The sequence below is a fragment of the Silene latifolia genome, chromosome 4, assembly GCF_048544455.1.
Source record: "Silene latifolia isolate original U9 population chromosome 4, ASM4854445v1, whole genome shotgun sequence".
NCBI lineage: Eukaryota > Viridiplantae > Streptophyta > Magnoliopsida > Caryophyllales > Caryophyllaceae > Silene > Silene latifolia.
Window position 1 is genome coordinate 38,932,315 of NC_133529.1, and position 8,481 is coordinate 38,940,795.

General features: G+C 36.3%; 1 non-coding gene across 1 annotated transcript; it reads right to left on the reverse strand.

Annotated features, from left to right (window-relative positions):
• Positions 1-8,145: 8,145 nt before the first annotated feature.
• Positions 8,146-8,252, reverse strand: LOC141654413 (small nucleolar RNA R71). The gene has a single exon (XR_012547974.1). It is a non-coding gene; the product is annotated as a small nucleolar RNA R71 (small nucleolar RNA).
• Between the last annotated feature and the right edge of the window lie 229 nt (positions 8,253-8,481).

The following is an 8,481-nucleotide window of genomic DNA, read 5'->3' on the forward strand; positions in this document are numbered from 1 at the left end:
GCACAAGATGTGGGTTCGACTCCCATATTGGCTATGAAATACCAAATCTTTCTTTTATTCTAAGAATGAAATAATGTAATTGGTAATCCTATTTCCACTTCTTATCAAGGATCTAAAGACAAAAAAAGATGAGGAAATTGGACACTTTTTCATGCATGTACAGGGTTGTTTAATGCACATAGGTTGCTTTTTCATGCATCTAATAGGCTATATGGGACTCGAACCCATACCTTTGTGCAAAATTTGCACATTGCTCTACCATTGAGCTAATAGCCTTTAAAATACGCTAAACAAATACGAATACGAATACAAAATAATTGACATAAGATATGTAATAGATACACTAAAATGCTTTGTAATTACAAAAAAAGGCCGGGAAACACATTAAATATCCTCCATGGTCATTTCCCTTATTTCATGTACATAGAACCTTATTTCATGCACATAGAACCTTATTTCATGCACATATAAAATTAACGTCCTTTACCAACAGTAATTAATATCACAATATAAACAACTGACGCTACTGAAAAACTTTTTAATGCACATAGAACCTTATTTCATGCACATAGTACCTTATTTCATGCACATATAACTTTATTTCATGCCCATTTAACACTTATTTCATGCACATAGAACCTTATTTCATGCACATAGAACCATATTTCATGCACATATAATCTTATTGAATGAAAATAAAATGTCTTAAAAAACTACTCTATAAAACCGCACATCCAAAAATCCATGGAAGAAACTCAAATCACAATTGATGCTGGAAGTTTACTTTGGCTTTTATAGCAACATGGCTAGAGAGCCAACAAGCTCAAGCTAGGCTCATAAAACAAAACTAAAATTCATCCTAACTAAAATCCCTACTCCCGAAATCCGGTCGAGATTGATCGTACGATGTGTGTACACTGGAGTGCAAGGAGATTCTTTTAATTGTATTATGTGTTGATGCTTCTGGGAGAACATGTTTCATTTGCTGTAGGACTTCACTCCTTCCTTGAACAACCAGGGGAATGATGATAAGTAATCTATGATTATGTTGGAAAACGAGGAACTTGGCCAAACTAAACTAATAAATAAACCAGAATAGAAACAAAGCTATGTTCAATAATTCGATGAACCTATGTTCATGGTGCAACTCCAAACCAAATAATTAGCTAACATAGAGTTAGAAACCTGACAGAACATTAAGCTTAAGCAAGAACATACACACTGGAAAGAAATAGACGACAAAGCTACTCTGTAGAAGAATGAAATCCACTATGTTATCTCAAAAAATTTGAAGTGTTATTTACTTAGATAATTGCCCCACTACCTTTCCAGAGGATATCCAAACTGCTCTGCTTTCCTCCACACACGCTTAGAAGTATTCGAGGCTGTAAATCCCGACACAGCAACATGAGAGTTGGTACCATAATTCTCATCTGGATGCTTCTACCGTGATCAGCCTTCTTAGTGCTAGCAACACAGAGATAAGGCCGCACACACTCGACCCCTTAACCCGGAAATGGCAAGAACCCATAGGGCACTTAATTCAGGTGGCGATCGTTAAAGTTTGACAAATTATCAAAATACAGAAGCACAATTTCAAATTTTTACTAAGATTTAAAATGGGCCAATTCTAAGAAGTAACAACCCCAACTCATTAAACTTCACCACAATTTTGATGAACCGATAAAACTATATACACTCTCCGTCTCAATCATTTGTAAATTTTTACTAGGATTCTAAATAAAGAAGTCGAACTCAGCAATGAACACAAGAGATTATAGTGATTGTGCAATACTTCAATGAGTAAAGGTCAAAAGTAATGTGTGATTGCAGTAGCCAATCCAAATGATTGTTCAACAAAAAACCCTTCATCAGCTGAAAGGGATTATGACAGCAAAACAGTCGCCAGTCGGTCTTACATTTCATGACGTAAAACACAAAACTCGATAAATAATGATGAGTTCCTATTACGTTTAAAATGAACTACATAGAATCAACAAAAAAACCAGAGAAATTACAGGATACTTGTACAAAAGACTTCATCAAAGAAAGGGATTATGACAAAGAAAAAGCCGGTCTCACATTAATTTCATGATGAAAAAGAAAAGCGCGATCAATAATATGACTCCTCAATTTCGAACTCAAGTAGACCACATCAGTAATTATGTGCTCCTATTCCAATTCCGTGAATAATGAAACAGTAAGAATCTGAACGGTATTTGAAAGCAGCGAAAACAACATAAAGTAGAACAAATCAGAAATACAACCCTAATCAAACTAATTTGTATAATTAAAATCGTAAAATTGGGGAATAAAAGAGAAATAGGGGAAATTAAGAAATTACCTAAATAGTAATCTACTAAAAATCAAAGAAATCATAGTTGAAATCAGCGAGAACAAATTGGGGAAGTATGGAGTATAATAGCCATTACCTGAATCAGCAGAAAATGGTGGTGATCGACGAATTCAACCCTAATTTGTGAAGCGGTTTGAGAAGAGTCGAAAACATGGTCATCGGAGAGTGATAGGATCAGAGAGTGATAGGATCGAGAGGATGATTTGAGAGGACGGTCGAAGAGAGAGAAAAATGAATTTGTGAAAGTGGCGAGTTTGGAGGATTTGGGGTCCGAACTCGACGTCTCGAAATTTCGGGAACATATTATTACCAACAATCTCAATCGTCAAATTTGGTAACATAGGCTATAAATGGTTCTCATGGTTCTCATTATCTTGATGGTTCTCATAGGATCCCAATATATATATATATATATATATATATATATATATATATATATATATATATATATATATATATATAGATTTAAGATCCGGTGAGAACAAAGAAGAACGTACTATACACTAAAAATATGTCAAATATTTTTTTACCAAATTTTAGATGCACTTTTTTCTACCCTAGGTACACTTTTTACCGAATTCTATATACACTTTTTAAGAATGTAGGTACACCTTTTTCTATCCTAGGTACACTTTTTACGCGAATTCCATATACACTTATTTATACTTTGTGTACACTTTTTTTTTTCTAAATTCTATATACACTTTTTAAGCAGATAGATGCACTTTTTCATATCCTAGACACCTTTTTTACTTGATATGATTAATAATATGTCTGATATTATTCCAAATTATTGATATCACAAATTCACAACCATTCTTATGTAAAATGGATCTTATCACAAGTTAAGAAGACCAATTTATGGGCCTAATTAATTATATTAGGCATTTTGGCTCCACTCAATCTTTAACACGTTGGTAATTAGCAGCTGACCATTCTTTTGCAGTATTTATTTCCAACACAATAAAAAAGGCTAAGCTTCATCATAAATTCATAATTCAAGCACATCAAATATGTCGTGAGAAGTTATTGGAACTCGGCAGCGGCGACAGACACCACTTGATGATCGCCGTAACCACATCCGATCAACACCTCCCATACTAATTTCAATAATCAAATTAACCTATACTACCACCACCCCACACCTCCGATCAACACTTCCCACCGCACATCCGACGTCCCCAAACACCTCACGACGTTGGCGACGATTCGAACAACCGTCGTTAATTGAGTCAATGCAGGAATTCGCATACCAAGAATAACTTGCGACAGTCTCATCGCTGAGAGATTGACCGATTATTTGCCGGCGTCTATTGAGCTCCGACGACCCTCCGGTGAAGGGCATTGAAGTATGGGTAAGGGACGAATAAGTGAGGTGAAAAGAGATCGCAACCAACGCTGATGAACAGAAATGAATCGATAACGGTGGTTGATGCCTTTGCCGATCTTTTCTGCGGTGATACTAGTAGTTGCCAGCGTGGATGGGTTTTTTCCGGCGAAGACTTGTTCAGACAAGAGAATGATCGCAGTCGTCGGTGGTAGTTGCGGTGGATCGACAGTGAGAACAACGGCAGCGCGACGATTTCCTTCACCGCAGCGACATAGAACGTCGCAATAGATAAAGAGACAAGGATAGGAGAGGTCGCTGGCGTCTGGTGGTTATCGTGGTGTCCGTAGACGTCATCTGGTGTTGGTGGTGGTCGCCGATCTTTAATGGTGGTTTGACTGAATTGTCTGCGTAAATGTGAAAGAGACAGGAGAATATATTTGGTTTTGTTCTTGAGTTTTAATATTATATTATAGTTAGTACTCGTTCTCACCATTATCATCGAGTGTTCGTTCTCACCGGATCTTGACTATACACACACACACACACACACACACACACACACACACACACACACACACACACACACACACACACACACACACACACACACACACACACACACACACACACACACACACACACACACACACATATATATATAGGGTCAGGATCCGGTGAGAACCACTAACATAATGAGAACCGTGAGAACCCTTACTAAATCATCATCAAATCTTGTTCTGAAAGTTTTGATGGATCATTTACCCTTGGTTTAGCTTATTCTAACACATTTTTAGTATAACTAAACAAAAAATTTTGATTTTATTAACATAATATAAACTAAATCTACAAAAATACAATTAGGTATACTAAAATGGATATAGATGCTCGAAAACCAATACTAGGTGCATGAAAATGATTACTAAGTGCATGAAAATAACAGGCTCTAGGTGTTCTAGGTGCGTGAAAATTGTTAGATACATGAAAAATAAGTACTAGGTGCATCAAAATTAAAAAAATGTTTCTCGTCTCGATTCCGGTCAATAATTATGCTTTTTGGACCAAGAAATATGTTATCTAGACATAAAATTCTATGGTGAATCCAAATATGTCGTTATTTTTTAGAAAAAAAATCATTAAGGTGGAGTTCTCAAGGTTCTCACTATGTAGGTGGTTCTCACCGGATCCCAAATCTATATATATATATATATATATATATATATATATATATATATATATATATATAGATTTAGGATCCGGTGAGAACAAACACTGGTGAGAACGGTGAGAACGATCTACAACCATTGGATTAAAAAACAATCCATCAGATATATTAATGCACAAAATACAATTATTTCTACGTATAAAACCTTATTTTGTCCAAATCTCTTTCTCTCTCCTCTCATTTTTTGTGCGCACTTCATCTGTCTACCCTATTTTCCCCCAATTCAGTTTCCCACCAATTTTTTTTTTGTCAAAGTTAAGTTAATCGAGCGACGACATCGACGAACGAAGCTCATTCAACCGAAATTTCTTCAGCTTAGCTTCCGTACTCGAACAATTTCTCTCATTTTTGTAAGTAGTCGTGTTTGTCTGAGCTTTATTCTCAATTGTTTTGCTCGAATTTGTCCAATTTTATGATTTTAACTGTAAATATTGCCTTTAAACTTCGTCCTCATGCTTTAATTCACTCTTCCAGGATCATTTTTTTTTTTGCGTTTCCTTGAGGTTCGGTTAATCAGGTAATATTTTCATTTTTTTGATTAATTTAGTTTTTCATTTCGTTCCGGTTAAAATACACTGTCGACCTATTTGCTCAATTAGGTATTATCTTAACCTTTATTTTTTGTACTCTGCTAATTTTTTATTTGTTATCCAAAGATGTTGTGTTATTTCTTCAGTTTTTGTATTCTTCTCCTGAAAATTGCGTAGTTTTCGACTTCAGTTTCGTGAATTTCTTAGCATTTCATTTATACATTTCTTTTTCGTAGAATTACTGTGTTTTTCCTCTTTACATGTTGATGTGATCAATATTTGAGCATATTTAGTCCCCGAATTAGCCTCGTTCCTATGCTTTTTAGTGCATATTTGGGTCATTTACTATCTTTAGTCCTTTGTTTTGCATATTCTTTGAGGTTTTGTTTCCTTGGTAGGAGAGGAGTGCAAACCTTGCATTTTCATGGCAAAATAGAGCTAAATTGATCGAATCTAATGACCAAGCATCAAAGAGAAGACAAGACTAGAAGGCCTTTGTACATAATGTAGTAGATGGGCAATGATGAAGAAGATCCTTGCATCCCCGACAAAATCCCGGAGGATTGTTGGAAGAAGAAAAGAAGAAATGGAAGCTGACAAAGAATCCGCTCGTCCCCACCATTGGGACGCCCGTCCAGCAGCTTCCCAAGACGCTCGTCCAAGCCACCCTGCCGCTCGTCCAGCAGCTCCCAAATCCGCCCGTCCCGACCCTTGGACGCTCGGATTCTACTCCAGAGGGACACGTCCTCTTCTTCCCTCCATTGAAGATGCGCGTATTTTTGGAAGACTAGCTAAAAGGAGACCCGCATCTTTTCTTGAGAGGAGCGATTCCTCAAGGACTTAATCGTCATTTAAGCCCTTAGTAACCCTAATTTGTGCACCTAATCCCCACTATAAATATCCCATTAGTCTAATTAGGTTATCATGTTCTTCTTATCAATCTTTAGTGTAGTTTATATCATTCTAATCTCTCTTTAATCTTGTAATCAACTTCTAATCAAATATTAATACAAATCTCATTTCCTTAATTTCTCTTTTGTTCATCTTTTATTTTGGGTAATTGAAGATTATTTGGGTTTATTGGGAGATTGACAACCTTCCATCAATCATCAAGTACTTCTTTTATTCTTTGCATTATTATTTTGGAATCATCATTAGGTATAACTCTCTTAATCCCTTTTTAATTATTGTTAATCATCTTCATTTATTCATCATGTTTTGCTTTGTTAATATGATTGACAACCTTGTTAACATGTTAAACTTGATAATGAGTGAGTAGTTTCCTTAACTAGGGTTAATGGGTAATTAGGGGATACCAACATGGGGGATGATTCATGCTTAATTTAATATGTTTTCATAATTTATTTGCTTGCTTGTTGTGATCTCAACTTATGCACATGTTATGTTTGATGAAATACGAGCCTATGAATCCTTACATTTTTTACCCATCACTTACCTTTTCAATGAGACTTGTAAGACATAAACCAACTCGAGTCTCATTAGACCATGCATATAGTTGAGTAGGGAGGATTAAGTCGACTTGTAGGTGTTGTACAATCTAATCGATTCAGCTCCGGGACCCAAACCTTCCTAGGATTGTAAGATATAAACCAACTCGATCCTATCACAACAATAATTGCTTGCTTATAATTTGAAAATATGTTTGTATGATCAATTCCCATGAATCCCCTATGACCCCATGACACCCTAGTGCTTTTAATCAATTGTTTACATCTCATTTTAGTCATCTTGCTTGTTTACATTTATTGTTATTTAGTTTAGTGATCTTCTCATCTCAACCCAAATTGTGACACCCCTAGACACCACTACTTGCAATCAAAAATCCTACATCAATACCCGTCCCTTGGGATCCGACCTTTACTTGCCTCTTTAATAGTAGTAGAGTTGTTTGTGAAGTTATAAATATTGTTTTGGTCTAGGTGCTCCTAACGACAAGTAACCGAAATCTAAGCTCAAAGCGGACAGACAAAAAGTGGCGCCATACCGGGGACGGTGTTAACTTGATTTGATTTTCTTTGATTGTTATTATTTGTGTCTTTATTTGCCTTGGGGAAGTAAAACTCCTCAAGGTTTGTTCTAATTGTTTTCGAGTTGTTTGATATTTTGCATGTCTAGAAGATCACAAGGTAACTTGTTACCCATTGATCACGAAATTGAAAGGATTTTGACAACTAATAGAAGACTTGCTAGGAATACTTTGAGAGGTATTGGTGAGGTTGTAGATATTCAACCAAACACTATTGAGTTCATCAACCCTTTTTCAAGAGAAGGTGAGGAGAAACCAACACAAAATCAATCACACAATCAACCCACAATGCCTAAGTTTTCATCACATTCCGTACCAACCGAGGAGAACCTACCCAATGGTACTCCCACACCACAACACTTAACCGGAAATTTCATTGCAAAATCCGCATTTATCCAATTAGTCGAGAGAAGCCAATTTGGGGGGATGCCTAGTGAAGACCCTCATTCCCACATGAAAACTTTTTGTGACTATTGTGATGCGATTTCACAAACCAGAGTGACTCAAGACCAAATTCGATGGGTCTTATTTCCTTTTTCTCTAATTGGCACCGCAAAACAATGGTTGAAAAGCCTTGATAAAGCTACTCTTAGGATTGACTCTTGGAAGAAGTTGGCTCTAGCTTTCTACAAAAAATTCTACCCTCCGGAAAAGACTAACATGCTAAGAGCTCAAATTACGGGTTTTAAGCGAAGGGATGAAGAATCTTTGTATGAATCTTGGGAGCGATTCAAAGGAATTTGTCGCTCATGTCCTCATCATGGACTTAGCGAGTGGTTCTTAGTACAACAATTTTGGAATGGTCTTTATGAAGACTCAAGAAACATTCTCAACATGGGATCAAATGGTATGTTCACCGAAGTTGACGATAATCAAACTTGGAACAAGATTGAGGAAATGGCGGTCCATAATTCACAATATAGTAGACCTCGCAAGGCTTCTAGAGGAGGAAAGCATGAAGTGGACTCTATTACTCAATTGGGTGCTCAACTTAGT